Source organism: Pristiophorus japonicus, chromosome 21 (assembly GCF_044704955.1).
Source record: "Pristiophorus japonicus isolate sPriJap1 chromosome 21, sPriJap1.hap1, whole genome shotgun sequence".
Taxonomy (NCBI): Eukaryota; Metazoa; Chordata; class Chondrichthyes; family Pristiophoridae; genus Pristiophorus; species Pristiophorus japonicus.
This window is the reverse complement of record NC_091997.1, coordinates 83,431,339-83,454,659: the sequence shown is the minus strand read 5'-3', so window position 1 is coordinate 83,454,659 and position 23,321 is coordinate 83,431,339. Positions and strand designations below refer to the sequence as shown.

At 47.1% G+C, this 23,321-nt stretch overlaps 1 long non-coding RNA gene across 1 annotated transcript; it reads right to left on the bottom strand.

The window, feature by feature from the left end:
* Positions 1-14,457: 14,457 nt before the first annotated feature.
* On the bottom strand, positions 14,458-23,073 carry LOC139234150 (uncharacterized). The gene is made up of 2 exons (XR_011588282.1): positions 22,904-23,073; positions 14,458-20,671 (listed from the first exon to the last, which is right to left on the bottom strand). It is a non-coding gene; the product is annotated as an uncharacterized lncRNA (long non-coding RNA).
* Positions 23,074-23,321: the final 248 nt, after the last annotated feature.

Genomic DNA, 23,321 nt, shown 5'->3' with positions numbered 1-23,321 from the left:
GGCCCCAGATTCACGCCTCTCCTGGGCCCCGGTCGGTCACTTCCCTCTATGGACTCTCGCCGCTCCTTCGCCCCTCCTGCTGTGCCTGCCCGCACTGCAATCAGCGACCTGACCCCTGCAGCACCACACGCTGCTCCCTCCAATGGCCCCGGCCTGCTGATGGTCTTGCAGGCTGGGACTGCGCTGATTTCCAGGCCGGGCCGCTGCACGCTGCTCTGTAAACTGCAGTCAGTCATGGATTATTTTGATACTGTTACAGAACACAATTACAGTCAGGAGACTGAGTCTATGTACATGAACTGATTATATATTAATGCCGCTGATGTTTGAAGTATAAGAGTGAATATTTAGACATACCTGATATTATTGACTATGTTTATTTCTCCTGTTTCTGTAATTCTCCAATAATTACTCACACTTCCAACACATTATTGCAGCCAGTAATTCTGAACTAGCTGCAGACTGCGCTGAATGACCAAGTTTGATGTAAGACAATTCTATCTAGCCCGTCCCATGTAGTGCTGTCGTAGAGTGCCAGCCGTGGCTCAGTGGGCAGTGCTCGCGCGTCTGAGTCAGAAGGTTGCAGGTTCAAGGCCCACTCCAGGGATTTAAGCATATAAATCTAGGCTGACACTCCATACAGTACTGAGGGAGCGCTGCACTGTTAGAGGTGCTGTCTTTCGGATGAGACGTTACACCAAGACCCTGTCTGCCCTCTCAGCTGGACGTAAAAGATCCCACAGCACTATTTTGAAGGAGTTCTCCCCAGTGTCCTGGCCAATATTTATCCCTCAATCAATGCAACATGTTATCTGGTCATCATCATATTGTTTGCGTGTGGGAGCTTGCTGTGCCAAATTGGCTGCCGCGTTTCCCACATTACAACAGTGACTACACTCCAAAAGTACTTCATTGGCTGTAAAGCATTTTGGGATGTTCGGTGGTCATGAAAGGCGCTATATAAATGCAAGTCTTTCTTAGATGTCACGATTCCCCACTCACCCGCGTCCATGGAATCTCCTGGGAGAGGCGACAAAACAGTTACAAACCCACCCTGTAGGAGAAAAAAACTGCAAATTTCCTCCTTCCCTCCCCTCCCCCAAAACTAGTCCACGACAACAAACTGACCACAATTTACACAGAATTACATGGATATACGGCACAGAAACAGGCCATTGGGCCCGACCAGTCCATGCCAGCATTTATGCTCCACTCGAGCCTCCTCCTGTCTTTCCTCATCTAAATCTATCAGCATAACCCTCTATTCCCTTCTCCCCATATGCTTGTCTAGCCTCCCCTTAAATGCATCGATACTATTCGCTTCAACCACTCCCTGTGGCAGCGAGTTCCACATTCTCACCACTCTCTGGGTAAAGAAGTTCCTTCTGAATTCCCCATTGGATTTCTTGGTGACTATCTTATATTGATGGCCTCTAGTTATACTCTTCCCCACAAGTGGAAACATTCTCTCTATATCCACTCTATCAAAACCTTTCATCATTTTAAACATCTCTATTAGGTCACCCCTCAACCTTCTTATTTCAAGAGAAAAGAGACCCAGCCTTATTTATGTTACTTAATATTTCATCTACCTGTGTGCTGTGATCCCCGTCCCAGCCACAAACAGCTATGACTCGCTTTTGAAGGTGTGCCGTGAATCAGCGTTCACCCAACAAGCTGGCAACTTGTTCCATCGGACTATGTTCTGGGAAAACAGGAACCTCCTGATAGCTAACAATTCTGCTCTTGTGCAACTGTACACAAGCCCAGCTTTTTAAGCTTATCCGGGTGGCTCAGGTGTTACTGGGATTCAATCTTGTGATTCTAACTGAACCCTTTTCCAAAGCCACAATACAACTCACCACGTGAGACCAAAGCCGGTCACAGTACAACAAGAATAACAACTTGTATTTATATAGCGCCTTTAATGAAAAGAGAGGTAGAGAGGCGGAGAGATTTAGGGAGGGAGTTCCAGAGCTTGGGGCCCAGGTGACAGAAGGCACGGCCACCGATGGTGGAGCGATTATAATCAGACATGCTCAGGAGGGCAGAATTTGCGGAGCGCAGATATTTTGGGGGGTTGTGGGGCTGGAGGAGATTACAGAGATAGCGAGGGGCGAGGCCATGGAGGGATTTGAAAACACGGATGAGAATTTTGAAATCGAGGCGTTGCTTAACCGGGAGCTAATGTAGGTCAGCGAGCACAGGGGAGATGGGTGAGCGGGATGTGGTGCGAGTTAGGACACGGGCAGCCGAGTTTTGGATCACCTCTGGTCCAGGCAACACAAGGCACGGCGACCAATGGTTGCGTGATTATATTCAGGGATATTCAGGAGGGCAGAATGTGGGAGACCAGCCAGGATTCTAACTGAGGCCTCAAGGTCTTGTACAGGACAAAACGTTTTGTTTTGTATTGACGAATGCTGTGGTTGCCATCCAGTAAGCTGTTGCTTTAGAGATAGTTTCACTGCATTGGTTGTGGACCTTCACAGAGTTTTAAATGATGACACCCAGGTCTTTTCCTCTCAGCACTGGGTTCAGTTCCGTTCCTTGCAAGGTATGTGTGTGTGTGTGTTTAGTGTTAAGCCTGCCCATGTACCTAACACTGAACTTGTCCAATACCATTTGCCAAAGCTGGGCCCATTCCCCCACCATATCTAGATCTGCTTGGTCTCCTCCACCCTGGCACATACCTTGGTATCATCCGCAAATGCGTGGATCATTTCCTCAACACCCACATCTAGGCCATTAATAAAGATAATAAACAGCAAAAGGCCCCAACACCATGTATCCTTGTGGGACACCCTGCTCTCCAGGCACGTCCATAGCTACTTTCTGCAATAACTTGCTGCCTGTGGACATTCAGCAAATTCGGAATCCATTGCAGCAGCTTCCCATTAATTCCACAAGATTCGATCTTCTATACTGTAATGTATGCCCCTGTGGGTATGCTCACAGGTTTGTCGAGCTATTGAGGAGTGCATCATCATCTGTGGCAATCAAATTTTAATTTGATCATAGTTTTTCAAAAGTATAATTTGATTATTTCTCGGAATTAGTGCCTCGTTAACAATTGGGGCCCTTGAATTAAAGTTTACTTTAAAATAGTTGTAGAGCTGTTGTTTAAAGGTCCAAGACCAATGCATCCCAGGCTGTTGAGCGAAGTAAAAGAGGAAATAGCAGAGGCCTTGACCATCATTTTCCAGTCCTCTTTGGATCTGAGTCTGGTGCCGGAGGATTGGAGGACTGCTAATGTAGTACCCTTGTTTAAGAAGGGAGAAAGGGATAGGTCAGCCTAACCTCAGTGGTGGGAAAATTATTGGGAAAAAATCCTGAAAGACAGGATAAATCTGCATTTGGAAAGGCAAGGATTAATTAGGGACAGTCAGCACGGATTTGTTAAGGGAAGATCGTGTCTGACTAGCCTGATTGAATTTTTTGAGGAGGTAACCAAGAGGGTCGATGAGGGTAGTGCGTACGAGGTAGTGTATCTGGACTTTTGATAAGGTCCCAGATGGTAGACTGGTCATGAAAGTTAAAGCCCATGGGATCCAGGGCAAAGTGGCAAGTTGGATCCAAAATTGGCTTGGAGGTAGGAAGCAAAGGGTAATGATTGATGGATGTTTTTGTGACTGGAAGGATGTTTCCAGTGGGGTTCCGCAGGGCTCAGTACTGGGTCCCTTGCTTTTTGTGGTATATATCAATGATTTAGATTTGAATATAGGGAGTATGATTAAGAAGTTTGTAGACGACACTAAAATTGGCTGTGTGGTTGATAATGAAGAGGAAAGTCATGGGCGACAGAAGGATATCAATCTACTGGTCAGGTGGGCAGAGCAGTGGCAAATGGAATTTAATTCCGAGACGTGTGAGGTGATGCACTTTGGGAGGGCTAATAAGGAAAGGGTGTACACATTAAGCGGTAGGCCACTTAATAGTGTAGATGAACAAAGGGACCTTGGAGTGCTTGTCCACAGATCGCTGAAAGTAGCAGGCCAGGTGGATAAGGTGGTTAAGAAGGCATACGGAATGCTTGCCTTTATTAGCGGAGGCATAGAATATAAGAGCAGGGAGGTTATGCTTAAATTGTATAATACTTTTTTTAGGCCACAGCTGGAGTACTGCGTGCAATTCTGGTTGCCGTATTATAGGAAGGACATGATTGCACTGGAGAGGGTGCAGAGGAGATTTACTAGGATGCTGCCTGGAATGGAGAATCTTAGTTATGAGGACAGATTGGAAAGGCTGGGTTTGTTCTCATTGGAACAGAAGAGGTTGAGTGGAGACCTCATTGAGGTGTACAAAATATTGAGGGGCCTGGACATAGTGGATAGTAAGAGTCTATTTCCATTGGTGGAGGGGTCTATTATGAGGGGGCATAGTTTTAAGGTGGTTGGTGGAAGGTTTAGCGGGGATTTGAGGGGGGGGCTTCTTTACGCAGAGGGTTTTGGGGATCTGGAACTTGCTGCCTGGAAGAGTGGTGGATGCAGAAACCCTCACCACTTTTAAGAGATCGTTGGATGGACACTTAAAGTGCAGAAACCTGCAGGGTTATGGACCTAGAGCTGGTAATTGAGATTAGACTAGATGACCTTTTGTGTCCGGCGCAAATATAATGGTAAGTACTGCAGGGAATCGAATAAGGCCAGGGTGATCTCCTGGACTAGTTTTGATCGCCTGGATGGGTCGGAGGGGAATTTCCCCAGATTTCTTTCTCCCTAAATTGGCCTGGGTTTTTATCTGGTTTTTGCCTCTCCCAGGAGATCACATGGTTTGTTTGGGGTGGAGTGTAGAATGTTTCAGTGTAAGGGGTGTCGCAGTTGTGTGAGGCGGACTGGTTGGGCTGGATGCTCTTTGCCTTTCCGTCATTGTTCATGGGTTTATATGTAACCTTCAGGGCTGCTGACCGAGGGCCGTGCGGCTCTTTGTCGGCCGCGCAGACACGATGGGCTGGAATGGCCTCCTTCTGCGCTGTAAATTTCTATGTTTTACATTAGAACAGTTGTAGAGCTGTTGAGTTGGGAGTGGCTTAGCCAGTCACGTGATGTTCACAAGACTCAATAAAACCCCAGTCAGTTGGGTCTAGGTCATCCACGATGAGGCAGGTGGCTGTGAGCCTGGTGGATGAACTGGTAATGTGTAGTGTGATTGTTAAACCTTTGTTAATAAACCAACTAGTTCTTAATAGCAATGTGTGGCTATGAATTCTTAAGCAAAGAACCCATGAAGTAAATATATTACATATACTAACTCACTGCAAGGGACCATATCAAAGTCTAGGTAGACTTGTTTACCAAGGCTACCCTTTACTTAGTAACTTCTTCTTCAAAATGTTTTATCCAATTAGTAAAACACGGCCTTTTTTTACCAGAGACGGTGTTGAGTTCCCCCAATGACTCTTCTCTGTCTCGGTCAAAGAGAACATCTTACGATCCCTTCACGCATTTTATCTTCTGGTGGAAAGGGTGCAGAGATTTACCAGAATGGTTCCTGGGATGAGGGACTTCAGCTTTGTGGAGAGACTGGAGAAGCTGGGGTTGTTCTCCTTGGAGCAGAGAAGGTTAAGGGGAGATTTAGCAGAGGTGTTCAAAATTATTGATAGAGTAACTAAGGAAGAGCTGCTTCCACTGGCCGGGGTGGGGGAGGAGGGGGGGGCGGGTAGGGGAGGGGAGGTCGGTAACTGGAGGATACAGACATAAGGCAATTGGAAAAAGAGAGCCGGGGGAGATGATGAGAAATTGTTATGATCCAGAGCAAGTTATGATCCAGAGTGCTCGGTCTGAAAGTGCGGTGGGAACAGATTCAATGATAACTTTCAAAAGAGAATTGGTTATAAACTTGAAATGGACAAATGTGCAGGGCTTTGGGGAAAGAGCAAGGAGTGGGACTAATTGGATCGTTCTTTCAAAGAGCCAGCACAGGCCCGATGGGCTGAATGGCGTCCTCCTGTGCTGTTAGATTCTGTGATTCTGTGCATGCTGAACTCAAACTATACTTCCTCCATCCGCCTTGTTGCCCTTTAAAAAAATATAGCTTTGTTAGTATCTCTGCAGTCCGAAGGAGCGGTTCCTGAATTGTCAGCAACTGTGGTCAGTGACTCCGGCCAGTCAGTGACTGCGACTGGTCAGTGACTCCGGTCAGTGACTTCGGCCGGTCAGTGACTCTGGCCAGTCAGTGACTGCGACTGGTCAGTGACTCCGGTCAGTGACTCTGGCCAGTCAGTTACTCCGGTCAGTGACTTCGGCCGGTCAGTGACTCTGGCCAGTCAGTTACTCCGGTCAGTGACTTTGGCCGGTCAGTGACTCTGGCCAGTCAGTGACTGCGACTGGTCAGTTACTCCGGCCAGTGGCTCCGGCCGGTCAGTGACTCCAGCCGGTCAGTGACTCCGGCCAGTGGCTCCGGCCGGTCAGTGACTCCAGCCGGACAGTGACTCCGGTCAGTCAGTGACTCCGGTCGGTGACGCCAGTCAGCGACTCCGGCCAGTCAGTGACTCCAGCCGGTCAGCAAAGAAGGATCAAGAAATTGATAAAGGAATGGAAAATAGAATATGAGAGACATATAAACAGACGGTGAAAGCTTCTATATGTAAAAAGGAAAAGATTAGCAAAAGTAAATGTGGGTCCCTTACAGGCTGAGACAGGAGAAATTATAATGGGGAATAAGGAAATGGTAGAGAAGTTAAACAAATATTTTGCATCTGACTTCACAGAAGACACAAAAAACCTCCTGGAAATAGTGGAGAACCAAGGGTTTAGCGAGAATAAGGAACTGAAAGAAATTAGTATTAGTAAAAAATAATACTGGAGAAATTAATGGGACTGAAAACCGATAAATCCCCTGGACCTGATGGCCTACATCCTTGAATTTTCAAAGAGGTGGTTTTAGAGATAGTGGATGTATTGATTGTCATCTTGCAAAATTCTATAGATTCTAGAACGGTTCCCACAGATTGGAAGGTAGTTAATGTAACCCCACTATTTAAGAAAGGAGGGAGAGAAAACAGGGAATTACAGACCAGTTAACCTGATATCAGTAGTAGGGAAAATGCTAGAATCTATTATTAAGGACGTGGTAACAGGGCACTTAGAAAATAATAACAGGATTGGGTAGAGTCAGCATGGATTTATGAAAGGGAAATCATGTTTGACAAATCTATTAGCATTTTTTTAAGATTGTAACTAGCAGAATAGATAAGGAGGAACCAGTGGATGTGGTGTATTTGGATTTTCAGAAGGCATTCGATAAGGTGCCACACAAGAGATTATTGAACAAAATTAGGGCTCGTGGGATTGGGGGTAATATACTTGCATGGATTGAGGATTGGTTAACGGACAGAAAACAGAGTAGGAATAAAGGGATCATTTTCGGGTTGGCAGACTGTAACTAGTGGGATACCGCAAGGATTGGTGCTTGGGCTCCAGCTATTCACAATCTGTATCGATGATTTGGATGAGGGGACTGAATGTAATATATCCAAGTTTGCTGATGATGCAAAGCTAGGTGGGAATGTAAGTTGTGAGGAGGATGCAAAGAGGCTTCACGGGGATATAGACAGGGTAAGTGAGTGGGCAAGAACATGGCAAATGGAATATAATGTGGGAAAATGTGAAGTTATCCACTTTGGTAGGAAAAATAGAAAAGCAGAGTATTTTTTAAATGGTGAGAGATTGGGAAATGTTGGTGTTCAGAGGGACCCGGGTGTCCCTGTACACCAATCACTGAAAGTTAACATGCAGGTACAGCAAGCAATTAAGAAAGCAAATGGTATGTTGGCCTTTATTACAAGAGGATTTGAGTATAAGAGTAAAGACGTCTTATTGCAATTATATAGGGCCCTAGTGAGACCACACCTGGAGTATTGTGTACAGTTTTGGTCTCCTTACCTAAGGAAGGATATACTTACCATAAAGGAGTGCAGCGAAGGTTCACCAGACTGATTCCTTGGATGGGGGGATTGTCCTATGAGGAGAGATTGAGTAGACTAGACCTACATTCTCTAGAATTTAGAAGAATGAGAGGTGATCTCATTGAAACATACAAAATTCTTACAGGGTTTGACAGGGTAGATTCATGGAGGATGTTTCCTGTGTCTGAGGAGTCTAGAACCAGGGGTCACAGTCTCAGGATAAAGGGGTCGGCCATTTAGGACTGAGATGGAGAAATTTCTTCACTCAGAGGGTGGTGAATCTTTGGTATTCTCTGCCCCAGAGGGCTGTGGATGCTCAGTCGTTGAGTATATTCAAGACAGAGATCGATAGGTTTTTGAATATTAAGGGAACCAAGAAATATGGGGACAGTGCAGGAAAGTGGAGTTGAGGTCGAAGATCAGCCATGACCTCACTGAATGGCGGAGCAGGCCCGAGGGGCCGAATGGCCTACTCCTGCTCCTAATCCTTATGTTGAACATAATGCACATAGACAAATCTTTCGAATGAAGCCTATGACTGCTGTTCTAACAATTTGTTTTGAATACTATTGAGCATTTTAAAGATTTATCAATTACAATAATTCAGGTCTTTATTCTTTCGAACCATCACTAGTCTATTTGCTGTAGATATCATAGCTCTGGTTGCCCAACCCAATTGAACTAAAAAGAAAATATATTTTCATTTATATAGCGCCTTTCACAACCTCAGGATATCCCAAAGTGCTTAACAGCCAATACAGCTACCCTTGGATTTAGCTTTGCTATCCTGAGACTGATAAGATTTTTGTTGGGTAAGGGTATCAGGGGATATTGAGACAAGGCAGGCAAATAGGGTTGAGGTGCAAATCAGCCCCGATCTAATTGAATGGTGGAGCAGGTTCGAGGGGCTGAATGGTCTACTCCTTATGTTCCTAGTCCCAGGCCCAGTTAGTTTCCATGCTTCCTGAAAGCAACCTCACGATGTTCCCCGCCAATCTCGATGCAACCATGTAAGTTAATGAGTTGACCTTGTCCTGATAATTCCTTCCAATTATCGCTACAGCGTCTCACTGCTACACATATCTGGGATCCGTGGGTTGTTGCCCATGATTCTACTCAAGTGATCCAGAAAGAACTGGTGAAACTACTGAAATGAATGCACTTTCCAGTGTCACTTATACACAGGTAGGATGGAAAGAGTGGAGAGGACAGGCAAAATGCTCTATTTTCAACCCATGAAAAGGATTAATGTCAAATGCGATGGGAAATTTCAGTAACCGGGTGATGAGTGATTTCAGTAACCGGGTGATGAGAGATTTCAGTAACTGGGTGATGAGAAATTTCAATAACCGGGTGATGGGAGATTTCAATAACCGGGTGATGGGAGATTTCAGTAACCGGGTGATGGGAGATTTCAGTAACTGGGTGATGAGAAATTTCAATAACCGGGTGATGGGAGATTTCAATAACCGGGTGATGGGAGATTTCAATAACCGGGTGATGGGAGATTTCAGTAACCGGGTGATGAGTGATTTCAATAACCGGGTGATGAGTGAACTCAATACAGCTCAATACGTCTCTCATTAGTCGGTAAGAGAGAGCTTATATTGTACATGTTTACAGGTATTCTCAAGGCCTGGGACAAGGCTCCATTTCAGACAGATCGAGACAGAACCAGTGACACACAGAAACTAACAGTGGTTTGGTTAACACCTACATACGCTTTAGAACACAGCTTGAAAACAGTCAAAAATTATTAGATTGGATCTATATTCCAACAGGAAAGATTTCTGTGATATGGCCGTTTTGCTAAATTCCTTCTTTGGAAAGGTTTGGTCATGCCTATTAAGTAAATTTGGTATTCCATGGGTACAAATGATTCACATTCTATTGGAAGGAGTGGGGTCAATGGGCACAAAATTGGTCCCTGCAGATTTCTGGTGCACTCCCCTGGAGTTGCGCCGCTGTTGTAGGATGAAAAGGGTGCCAAAATAATGTCCCCCGATTCTGGCCGCTGTGTTGCCTCTCCCTGGGTTCGGCCCAGCGTGGCCAGTTGATTAGAAACATAGAAAATAGGTGCAGTAGGCCATTCGGCCCTTCTAGCCTGCACCGCCATTCAATTAGTTCATGGCTGAACATGCAACTTCAGTACCCCATTCCTGCTTTCTCGCCATACCCCTTGATCCCCCGAGTAGTAAGGACTTCATCGAACTCCTTTTTGAATATATTTAGTGAATTGGCCTCAACAACTTTCTGTGGTAGAGAATTCCACAGGTTCACCACTCTCTGGGTGAAGAAATTCCTCCTCATCTCGGTCCTAAATGGCTTACCCCTTATCCTTAGACTGTGTCCCCTGGTTCTGGACTTCCCCAACATTGGGAAAATTCTTCCTGCATCTAACCTGTCTAACCCCGTCAGAATTTTAAACGTTTCTATGAGGTCCCCTCTCATTCTTCTGAACTCCAGTGAATACAAGCCCAGTTGATCCAGTCTTTCTTGATAGGTCAGTCCCGCCATCCCGGGAATCAGTCTGGTGAACCTTCGCTGCACTCCCTCAATAACAAGAATGTCCTTCCTCAGGTTAGGAGACCAAAACTGTACACAGTACTCCAGGTGTGGCCTCACCAAGGCCCTGTACAACTGTAGCAACACCTCCCTGCCCCTGTACTCAAATCCCCTCGCTATGAAGGCCAACATGCCATTTGCTTTCTTAACCGCCTGCTGTACCTGCATGCCAACCTTCAATGACTGATGTACCATGACACCCAGGTCTCGTTGCACCTCCCCTTTTCCTAATCTGTCACCATTCAGATAATAGTCTGTCTCTGTTTTTACCACCAAAGTGGATAACCTCACATTTATCCACATTATACTTCATCTGCCATGCATTTGCCCACTCACCTAACCTATCCAAGTCGCTCTGCAGCCTCATAGCATCCTCCTCGCAGCTCACACTGCCACCCAACTTAGTGTCATCCGCAAATTTGGAGATACTACATTTAATCCCCTCGTCTAACTCATTAATATACAGTGTAAACAGCTGGGGCCCCAGCACAGAACCTTGCGGTACCCCACTAGTCACTGCCTGCCATTCTGAAAAGTCCCCATTTACTCCTACTCTTTGCTTCCTGTCTGACAACCAGTTCTCAATCCATGTCAGCACACTACCCTCAATCCCATGTGCTTTAACTTTGCACATTAATCTCTTGTGTGGGACCTTGTCGAAAGCCTTCTGAAAGTCCAAATATACCACATCAACTGGTTCTCCCTTGTCCACTCTACTGGAAACATCCTCAAAAAATTCCAGAAGATTTGTCAAGCATGATTTCCCTTTCACAAATCCATGCTGACTTGGACCTATCATATCACCTCTTTCCAAATGCACTGCTATGACATCCTTAATAATTGATTCCATCATTTTACCCACTACCGATGTCAGGCTGACCGGTCTATAATTCCCTGTTATCTCTCTCCCTCCTTTTTTAAAAAGTGGGGTTACATTGGATACCCTCCACTCCATAGGAACTGATCCAGAGTCAATGGAATGTTGGAAAATGACTGTCAATGCATCCACTATTTCCAAGGCCACCTCCTTAAGTACTCTGGGATGCAGTCCATCAGGCCCTGGGGATTTATCGGCCTTCAATCCCATCAATTTCCCCAACACAATTTCCCGACTAATAAGGATTTCCCTCAGTTCCTCCTCCTTACTAGACCCTCCGACCCCTTTTATATCCGGAAGGTTGTTTGTGTCCTCCTCAGTGAATACCGAACCAAAGTACTTGTTCAATTGGTCCGCCATTTCTTTGTTCCCCGTTATGACTTCCCCTGATTCTGACTGCAGGGGACCTACGTTTGTCTTTACTAACCTTTTTCTCTTTACATATCTATAGAAACTTTTGCAATCCGTCTTAATGTTCCCTGCAAGCTTCTTCTCGTACTCCATTTTCCCTGCCCTAATCAAACCCTTTGTCCTCCTCTGCTGAGTTCTAAATTTCTCCCAGTCCCCAGGTTCGCTGCTATTTCTGGCCAATTTGTATGCCACTTCCTTGGCTTTAATACTATCCATGATTTCCCTTGATAGCCACGGTTGAGCCACCTTCCCTTTTTTATTTTTACGCCAGACAGGAATTACAATTGTTGTAGTTCATCCATGCGGTCTCTAAATGTCTGCCATTGCCCATCCACAGTCAACCCCTTCAGTATCATTCGCCAATCTATCCTAGCCAATTCACGCCTCATACCTTCAAAGTTACCCTTCTTTAAGTTCTGGACCATGGTCTCTGAATTAACTGTTTCATTCTCCATCCTAATGCAGAATTCCACCATATTATGGTCACTCTTCCCCAAGGGGTCTCGCACAACGAGATTGCTAATTAATCCTCTCTCATTACACAACACCCAGTCTAAGATGGCCTCCCCGCCAGTTGGTTCCTCGACATATTGGTCTAAAAAACCATCCCTTATGCACTCCAGGAAATCCTCCTCCACTGTATTGCTTCCAGTTTGGTTATCCCAATCTATGTGCATATTAAAGTCACCCATTATAACTGCTGCACCTTTATTGCACGCACCCCTAATTTCATGTTTGATGCCCTCCCCAACATCACTACTACTGTTTGGAGGTCTGTACACAACTCCCACTAACGTTTTTTGCCCTTTGGTGTTCTGCAGCTCTATCCATATAGATTCCACATCATCCAAGCTGATGTCCTTCCGAACTATTGCCTTAATTTCCTCCTTAACCAGCAATGCTACCCCACCTCCTTTTCCTTTTATTCTATCTTTCCTGAATGTTGAATACCTCTGGATGTTGAGTGGGGGCGGAGCTACTGTCCCGGCGGGATGTCTGCACATGCGCGTTGGAGCTACTGCGCACACTCTTCGCCCCCAGCGCGTCCTGCAGCTCGTGTGGGAGGGACCCGATGCTCGCTGCCCCTATCCCCGGCAGAGTGGTCTCCTGCACCGGCCAGGTCCGCTGTGGAACGCACTGAGGCTGATCCCAAAGTAAAGATGCAACTGGAATCGGGACATACTGCGTCGGTGGGAGGATTAATTCAGAAGCAATCTCCATTCTGGATCTCCATTTGGTTTGATTGATTGTCACTGGCTCAGTGTTTATAATAATCTGGAATGTTCCCGGGCTGAAGATGAAGGTAGGGTAGGACTTACTTTTGTTGCACCAGCCGGCCCGCTGACTTCCCCGGTCGAGTTTTGATATGAAGGTAGGACTTTGTTTTATTTTTTATTTCTTCTTGAATGTTTACTACTTGTTGTGCTTTGCAAGGTCCTCTCCGCTTCCCTTCCCACCCCTATCTCTGGCCGAATGGTCTCCGACGTACCGAGATTAGGGAAATTTAAATCAACTATCTTTTACTTTTTATTTTTGTAGTTTCAGCTTCCATGAATGCTTGTGTTGTAGAGTAAATTAACTTTGCGAAGTTTGTCATATGATGTCCTGTATAGCTGTTTGATCCTATTCACATTCTTTCGTCAAGTCATTAAGTTCTGCTGGCCTCCGATGTACCTACCTGCGCTGATTTCTTAACTCGCCGCAGGGTTTTCTGTGCGACCACAAGTGGCCACATACACTGGCCTAAGTTAGTTTGGAGTAACTATTAGCTGACCAAAGTGGCCTAAATGGCCAAAACTGGCATAGGTGGCTGGTAACGTCCCCATTTTGAAAAAAACGAGATGAAATTAAAAAAATCCTAACTAACTCACTTACACTGGCGCGAATTGAAGGTGCACAATGTGGATTTTTAAGATACTCCAGAAAAATCAAGTTGCTCCAAAATAAACGGAGCAACTACTGGCCAATTTTGAGCCCATTGGGTGTACGAGTTTTTCTCTTCACATACGATGCTGAACTGATCCTGTGCTGAGTCAGTGTTTACCCTGCAACTTTTGGAACAGGATATAGGGTTTAATTCCTTGCTCCTGTTAATTCAAAGATCTTTTAACTTGGCGACACTAGCTGTGTTCTAACGTAGACTTATCCGCCCTTGAGGCAAGAGCACTAAAATCAGGCTTTCCAAAACTCCAAGCCCACCGAAGTCAAAGAGACAAACCTGCAGCTCATTCTCCCACAGTCTCTGTCACAGGCGGTACAGGCGGTGGTTGGAGGAATAGGTGGGTGGGGGGCTTGGGATGGTGTGTGCTCCTTCCGCTTGGTTTCCGCGTGCTCCCAGCGAAGAGACTCAAGGTGTTCAGTGCCTTCCCGGATGCTTCTCCTCCACTTTGAGCGGTATTGGGCCAGGGATTCCCAAGAGTCAGTGGGGATGTTACATTTTTGCAGGTTGGCTTTGAGGGAGTCCTTGAAGCGTTTCCTCTGGTCTCCTGGGGCTCGCTTGTCGTGGCGGAGCTCGGAGTCGGGTGCTTGTATCAGGCATGTGGACAACGTGGCCTGACCACCTATAGTACTATCAGACTCTGCATTGCGGGGACTGGTTATTCCTCCAAAATCGAGCCACAATTTTGCAATATGAGCTCTAACTATTCACCGATCCTCACACTGACTGATCAGAAGAAAAAGACCAAACCAAGGGGGATTGTGATTGTCTCATAAAAAGATTTATTACTTTTTTTTGCCTAAATGCACAAGGCAAGGTACAGTACTGTATAAAAAAGAACTCCTTAATATACACTTTACATGAGATACATCAGTAAGAGCTTTCATTTTACTTATCAAGAAACCAATCCAACGCAGCAACAAAAATAATATGTTGTAAACGTCTACACTTCAAGTACCGGTGAGGCTCCGTCAGACTGACGCACAGCTACATTCACGGGGGACGGGGGTGGGGATTGGGGTCAGGAAACTATACAACAGTACAGGACAAGTGAAGTACAAGAACGGCCGATTTCCCCCCCCCTTTGTGGTGACTGGTGAACACCAGCGAGAGTGGGCGAGTGTACCAAGCGATTCGTGAGGGAAGGGGCACAGATCTAAAGCAGTGGCAGCAAATCCCTGGTGAAAGAGGGAGTGGTCTCTGCGCTCGGGCACAAAGTCTGTCTACACTGGCCCAGGCACTGCAGTGAATGCCTTGCTTGATTTGACCCTCTACAAATGGACCGTTGCGAATGACAGGCTGAAATACCTCTCTTTTCCTTTGGGTCCGTTATCACCTTAAAAGGAGCACGTGCTGGAATCAACCGCGCTATTGACGGAGCTGACCCACTGTGGTTACTCAGTACCACAACTCTGGCTGCCGACAGGCTGCCGCTCCAACTGGGCAGGGTATCTGCAGTGACCCCGGAGCAGAATCACACCAGTCCCTGCTGTGAATAGTGCTCAAGAATCGAGGCAGCCCGACCCCCGATACCAGTCTGCATAGCAACAGGTAAGGCCCTGCAGGTGCCGGCCATTAAAAGTACTCTTTCGATCTGATTGCGGGTCGAGTCTGTGTTGTGGCATTAACGGTTCCTGGCGAGGAATTGTAAGAAGGGTTTTCGATGCATTTTGGTTACGTTCCCCAAAACTTTAACAAATAATTCAGGGAATCGGAGCTTCTAACTATTCGCCAGTCTCCCCTTTCGTACTGTGAAATCCTGTTTACGGGACAGACCTAGAAATGAGGGGCCTGCTGTTTACATCAAAATAGGAGCAGGAGTAGGCCATTCGGCCCCTCGAGCCTGCTCCGCCATTCAATGAGATCATGGCTGATCTTCTACCTCAACTCCACTTTCCTGCACTGTGCCCATATCCCTTGATTCCTTTAGAGTCCAAAAATCTAGTGATCTCCATCTTATTTCTTGTGGTAGCACCATTGGATATCCAGCCAGACCACTCAGGGTTGAATCCCTGAACACGAGTCACTGCCCAGACCAGGGGAGTCTCCGGCAGGACTGATACTGGTTCAACAGACCAGTCGATGCGAGCGTGTGGAGCACGTCCATCAAAGCTAAACTGGACCCCCTCCCATTTCGCGGAAAGGTGCTGACTTGTGTCTGTGGCTCCTCCCGGCTGAGAGGATAGCGTGTGGAGCTAGGGGGCATAATCTCAGAATAAGGGGCCGCCCATTTAAAATTGAGAAGAGGAGGAATTTCTTCTCTGAGGGTTATAAATCTGTGGAATTCGCTGCCTCAGAGAGCTGTAGAAGGAAGCCGGGACATTGAATAAATTTAAGACAGAGATAGAGTGTTTCTCAACAGACAAGGGATTAAGGGGTTATGGGGAGCGGGCGGGGAATGGAGCCATGATTGTAGTAAATGGCGGAGCAGGCCCGAGGGGCCGTATGGCCTACTCCTGCTCCTATTGCTTATGAGATTTGAGATGTGTGAAAACAGACCTTGAAACAACCACCTGGGCAGTGTGTGTGTGTGTGTGTGTGTGTGTGTGTGTGTGTGTGTGTGTTCAGGTATTTGCGGAGTGTCAGTCTGTCCCTATCTCACTGCCCCCACGTAACCCCTCTTAACTCAATGCAATGCACGACAAATTAAGATCGTGCCACACACCCCAGCCCAAGGTCATTAACTAACCCCAGCCTCACCTCATTCTCCCAACCACTTCCTGACCGTGTGAGAGCGAACATTAACTCGGCCAGGCCAACCTTTTGTGCCGATCTGGCGGATTGCAGCTTTGATGGAGTTGCCGTTCCAGATTTGCTCAGCATTCCACAGCACCAGCGGGAGGGAGGGGGGTCCTTTCTGATTGTTGTTTCAATCCAACACCAGCTTTAAATCGGGGAACGCTGAAGTAGAAGGGATGCTAAGTGGCAGTCTGTGTCCCCACAACACCCCCACTGTTTATTTGTAAACAGCAAATAATGAGCAACAGTGGAGAGGTGCTTGGATTTGCAAGTTGAAGTTGATATTGGTGTGTGTGTGTGTGTGTGTGTGTGTGTGTGTGTGTGTGTGTGTGTGTGTTTGTGTTTGGGGGGGGGGGGGGGGGCGATGGTCAGAAGGGGGAGCGATGGTCCAAAGGGGGCAGGAAATGAGACCGTGACGAGTTTGTGACAAAGTGGTTTTCAGAAGCAGTGCTTAAGTTCAGCAGAGTGGAGGTGACTGGATAGATCGGGCTGCTGTCCCTGGGAACCGGGATCAGGGGCTGGTGGGGAATGCCGCACAGTGAGTGTGAATGTGACGCACTGGGTATTTTGCACAGTCGGAGTGACGAGGCACAGTGCAGATATCTGTAATGGGAAGCAGTGGGGTCTTACTTGGAATTCTATCTCTGCATTAACACTACGCATTTCGAAGGGGAAGGGTTTGTGTGGAGCCCACTAACACCGTAGAATTCACCAGTACCTAACAGCAGTGTTCAAGAAGGTAAAAGATCACAATTAAGATTTTGGAAACAATTTCACCAACAAAAAAAAAAGAGAACTCTGGAAACCAGAATCTGGGACTTTTTTTTCTTTAAAAAAAAACATTTTACAATAGTTTCTCTGTACAATATTTACAGCAAACAGCACCTGACAGCAGTAATGAGGTTGTGCACACAAGAGGGGCGGGTACGATACACACTGCTGGAGACAGAAGGGCGAGAACTCTCTGTGGGGACAGAAGGTGGGTGGATGCCTCAAAGGGCCCTGAAACAAACACCTGCGAGATAAAACTGATGACACGAACACAGCAAAGTGAGAGGGAGAAATGTCCAGAACCCACCCAACAATAGTAAATACAAGTTGCTTTTTTTTTTTAAAAACAGCATAACACAATAACCTTTTAACCTCTGTTGACCATTCTAACTCTCCATTACAATGTGATGAAGCAGATTGAGTTACCATGTGCCTTTACCTGCACTGTGACACTGAGGCAGGTTCGAATTTGCCCCAACTCATTGCCACAGCTGTCCCCCGAACTGAGCCAGGCCAAACCAAGACACACCTTGAAGCCAAATTCACTGCCCATACTTCGCCAGTCGGGTGAACAACCTCGGCTTAAACATCCACCGGCATTTTAGTATCAACTCCCAAAACTTAACGCAGTTTGTTAGGAAACCATAATTAAAAAGTTACCTCCCCCCGAGCCAAACGACAGGGGCTGCCCCAGAGTGGCAACGTTCCAGTGTGAGATGTACAGTCTGTCACGTGAATCCAGCACTGATTGGGGGGGGGTCACTGCTTTCTCGGGCACAGGATTCCAACACCAGGGCGTGGCACACAGTGATTAAAGTCTGCCCAGTCACACTCACAAATTATATCGATCATGTCATGATGGGCTTACACCCTGCCCCCACCCCATCAGTGCTGCTCATGACATCTCTCCCAAGGACCAATGATTTCTTCCAGTGATTTGCGTGGAAGGTGCAGTACTTTCTAAACATTATTCTGAGCAAACTCGAGCCTCAGGTTTGAAAACTGCTCTCGCCAAAAGCACGCACTCTGGAGAATTCGGAAACGTGTCCAATATTCCAATGCTAGATACCAGGCGTTGGAGAACCTGCAGTAATGGCGATCTGCCCCTAGGTGTCTCTAGCATGCTCTGTAAAGACAATGGGATGCTGCATTTACTCAAGAGGCGACATCTAGTGGCGCAACATGTTGCGACATCAGCTGGTCCACTTTGGACAAGTTACATGATGGTTAAATGGCCCATTGGCCACCCACTGGAATCAGATATGTGGCTTAGTCTGAGACTAGTTTCAGCCAGAGAGAGAGAGAGGTGGGGATGTTACAAGACAACCACAGTCCAAACGGAACAGACATCTCAGAATTCAAAACCGGCCGAGGAAAGTGAAGTGGGGCATGGGAATTTTGAGTGGGAGTGAGATACAGGCATGAATCTATTCAAAGAGCTTCAAATGATTTATATACAGAATACCTGAAAACTGGGAGGGAACTAACTGCTTCAAATCTAGTTGACTGGTTCAGGCAAGAAAGTGTCGAGGAAAATGAAATGGTTTACAGCCATCGTCTGAACCCCAAGGTTAGACCAACAGCCTTGACATCATTCACTGGTACTGCTCCTGATTTAAAAAAGATACTATTTACATTTCTCAAGGGGTAGGGGTGCTAATTCTCCCTCTTGTGCTGCAGCAAACTTGTCCTTGATACCCAAGGACATGTGTACAAGAGGGCTAAATGGTTCCTGATGGCATCGCTAGATGTGGGGCTGAGTATTCGGAAGGCAAGATCTGTACTCTGATACACGACGCTAGATAAAACGTTTCCGAAGAAAGGGACCACATGAAGGGTTAAAACTGACCGGCCATCTTTAAGTGCCTTGTGTCTGAACGTTCGAAGTGATCGGAACGATCTCAATGCTGGGATCAACCACACACCTTCTGGGCGGTACCCCTGTGTGCTTGGATCCCTTGAAATGGGAACGGGTGTGTGTTGTACCCGGCCCTGGGTGCGTGAGGAGACTGAAACCTGTTGACTGCAATTATACCACAGCTGGTGGCCTGAGACCTGTCCATTTGTACTGCCCGATTCCCGCTGCTGTTCTCCTGCCCGTGGTTGCGGGTACGGGATCCGCGAACGTTGGATTAAGCACAGGCACACGGCGAATCAATGTTTGGAGAGCGGAACTGGGGGAGGGAGGTGTTGTGTTTAACTGGCCTTTCACCTCTGGGACTTGGAACAAATCCACTCCAAAACCGCTGGCTGAAAACCTCCTCCACCTGCTGACTACGAGCAATAGGTTTGGTCAATCCCATTCAAGCCGACAGCCCGAATCCGATCAGAATTCGGCACGGGCCGGCAATGGCATGAAAGACCACAGGAGGGCTGGTGTGGGCACAGGAAAATAAATGCTGCTCTGATGAAGTCGGAACTGCTCTGTTCTTGGGAGGTTGTGGCAGAGTGGAGAAGTTTGCTTGGAGTCTGGCTGTGGTATAGCTGACCTGGGAGTGCTTGGTGGCGACACCGGGTGCCTGAAATGTGCAGTGTTCCATTCCCCAGCACTTCACTAACATCCCTCACTTTGAGGAGCACAAAACACAAAAGGTTAAAAAAATAAATTAATTGCCTTCGGGAGCTTGGCCGGCACTGCCTCAAACATTTGAATCAACTCCAGGTAGGCCCTAAAATTGTCCAAGAGGCCCCTGAAACCTAATTTCTACTCCAGCGCGGGCTCACAAGCCTAACTGGGATGAGATTGTACCCCCCCTCGGAGTGAGCCAGCAGCCGAGCTCGAGTTGTTGGAGGAACACGCTTACTTGCGAGGTGGGGCACTGGTGCTCCTGCACCTCAACCTCCAGCAGACACTGTCCCCACTGGACTAGGTGTTGGCTGGAGGTCGGAGGTCAAAGGGCACGGAGGTCAAAGGGCACAGGGGCCAAGGCTCCCAGACGATCGGCAATAATCCCAGATACTTTTCTCGGTTCACTTAAAAATCAACTTTCACAATTGGTTCAGGATATCGGCAATGAGAGTCACGCATAAGTTGGTCACTTCCAATGCAGGTCATTAAAGAGCGTGCAAGGGAATGAGTCAGAATTACCCACGTACAGTCCAGATTTACAGTGCCCTTCCACCCTTATCAAACAGTGAACTCAACAATAGCAGTGATAGTCAATCTTGAAAATGTCTTTCATTGAGGGGGGTGGGAGATAAGGGTGTATTCTACAATATATCTACACAGCGAGAAAGGCAGGCTTGTAGACTTTCCTGCTCATAGCCACCAAGACACATATATAATAGGTATCAGGTCTCCATTTCAAAGGTCAGAATCCGACAGGAGAAACATTACAATAGTCCGCCTGACTTCACGGCAGGAACCAGGAACACCATTGAACTGATGTCTAAGAAAATGCAGAGCGTCCTCACGTGATCCAGTCACATGACTTTGAATGAAGAGATTGCACCCTCTCACTCCCTGAAAGAGAAAATACACAATGAGAATTGTGAACCTGTGGAATTCTCTACCACAGAAAGTTGTTGAGGCCAGTTCGTTAGAGATATTCAAAAGGGAGTTAGATATGGCCCTTACGGCTAAAGGGATCAAGGGATATGGAGAGAAAGCAGGAATGGGGTACTGAAGTTGCATGAGCAGCCATGATCATATTGAATGGTGGTGCAGGCTCGAAGGGCCGAATGGCCTACTCCTGCACCTATGAGAACCAAGGGAGCCTTCATTCTAATCTGGAACAACGGATCAATGGTGAAAGGTTTCAGTTTATTTAAAAGTTGTTCTTGGGTAGTAGCCACCTTTACTGCCCATACCTAGTTCCCCCGGGACCATTAAGAGTCAGCCAAATAGTGTGGGCCCGCCCCGTCAGGTGGATGTAAAAGATCCCATGGCATTATTTGATGAAGATCAGAGGCGTTCTCCTCGGTGTCCTGGCCAACATTTATCATGCAGCTAACATTAAAACAGATGAACTGCTCATTATCACATTGCTCTTTGTGGGAGCTTGCTGTGCGCAAATTGGCTGCCGCGTTTCCTACATTAGGCCACTTAATAATGTTGATGAACAAAGAGACCTTGTCCACAGATCCCTGAAAGTAGCGGGCCAGGTGGATAAGGTGGTTAAGAAGGCATACCGGAATGCTTGCCTTTATTGGCCGAGGCATAGAATACAAGAGCAGGGAGGTTATGCTTAAACTGTATAATACTTTGGTTAGGCTACAGCTGGAGTACTGCGTGCAGTTCTAGTCGCCGTATTACAGGAAGGACATGATTGCACTGGAGAGAGTGCAGAGGAGATTTACTAGGATGCTGCCTGGAATGGAGAATCTTAGTTATGGAGGACAGATTGGATAGGCTGGGTTTATTCTTATTGGAACAGAAGAGGTTGAGAGGAGACCTCATTGAGGCATACAAAATATTGAGGGGCCTGGACATAGTCCAGGTGGATAATAAGGGTCTATTACGAGGGGGCATAGTTTTAAGGTAGTTGGTGGAAGGTTTAGAGCGGATTTGAGGAGGGCTTCTTTTCGCAGAGGGTTGTGGGGATCTGGAACTCGCTGCCTGGAAGAGTGGTGGATGCAGAAACCCTCACCACTTTTAAGAGATGGTTGGATGGGCACTTAAAGTGCTGTAACCTGCAGGTAATTGGGATTAGACGGGATGACCTTTTGTTGGATGGCGCAGATATAATGGTAAGTACTGCAGGGAATAGAATACGGCCAGGGTGATCTCCTGGACGAGTTTCGATCGCCTGGATGGGTCGGAGAGGAATTTTCCCAGATTTTTTTTCTCCCTAAATTGGCCTGGGTTTTTATCTGGTTTTTGCCTCTTCAAGGAGATCACATGGCTCCGGTTGGGGTGGAGTGTAGAATGTTTCGGTGCAAGGGGTGTTGCAGTTGTGTGGGGCGGACTGGTTGGGCTGGGTGCTCTTAGCCTTTCCGCCATTGTTCATTGTTCATAGGTTTATATGTAACCTTCAGGGCTGCTGACCGAGGGCCGTGCGGCTCTTTGTCGGCCGGCGCGGACATGATGGGCTGCAATGGCCTCCTTCTGCGCTGTGAATTTCTATGTTCCAATTCGAACAGTGACTACACTTCAAAAGTACTTAATTGGCTGTTAAGCATTTGGGATGTCTTGGGGTCGTGCAAGGTGCTATATAAATGCAGGTATTTTCTTTCTTTCAATATAATGCTGTGTGAACGGTAGGGGTCACTATTCACTGTCCACCTCCTGAGTAAATATACAGCTTTCTCTCTCTCACCCTCCCTGAAAGCGATGTGAAATGGGACGTCATCTTGAGGGGAAGCCAAAGGTAAAATGTACATCGTAAGAAATTTATGTTCTTTCCCATGTCCCCCACTCTCTGGCCGCCTGCTGTATTGCCCCTGGTATCAGGTAAATTCAACATCTCTCCATGACAACAGAGACCACACTTCAAAACGTTATCCATTGTTTGTGAAGAACCTTGGGACGTCCAGAGGACACGAGAGTGCGTGACAAGTTTGGCAAGCTTGCTTCATTCCACGAATGTTATTCTGTGATTGCATGGAAAGCAGGAACTACAAGCCCTTTTTGTTGGGGTTGGGAAAACACTGCTTCTTTTGTGATCCACACCTCAAACCACGGACTTCCTGCTGGGGCGGTGGGCACAAAACATGCAAAGGAGAAAAAAAAAGTACAAGAAATCATTTTCCTTACCATTCTCACCTTCTGGCTGGTGGGAACAGGTTGGACACTGAGGCCTGTGCTGCAGCCTGTTGGCTTGCAACAATGGCCGGAGATGAGAGACCTGGTAAAGTGGAGAGAATCACTGGATTAAGACAAAGAGAGAGAGAGAGGCACAATAATCAATCACATCGACAGACCAAGTGGTCCATCCAGCCGGCCCCACACCACGATGGCGAGCGCATTTCAACTAAACACTTCCCTGCACCCCGCCCCCCCCCCAAACACTCTACTACACCCCCCCACAACACTCCTCTACACACCCGCCCCCCACACTGCCCTGCACACTCCTCCCCCCTCCCCCCCCACACACACACCTCCCCCCTCCCCCCCCACACCTCCCCCCCCCCCCACACACACACCTCCCCCCCACACACACACCTCCCCCCTC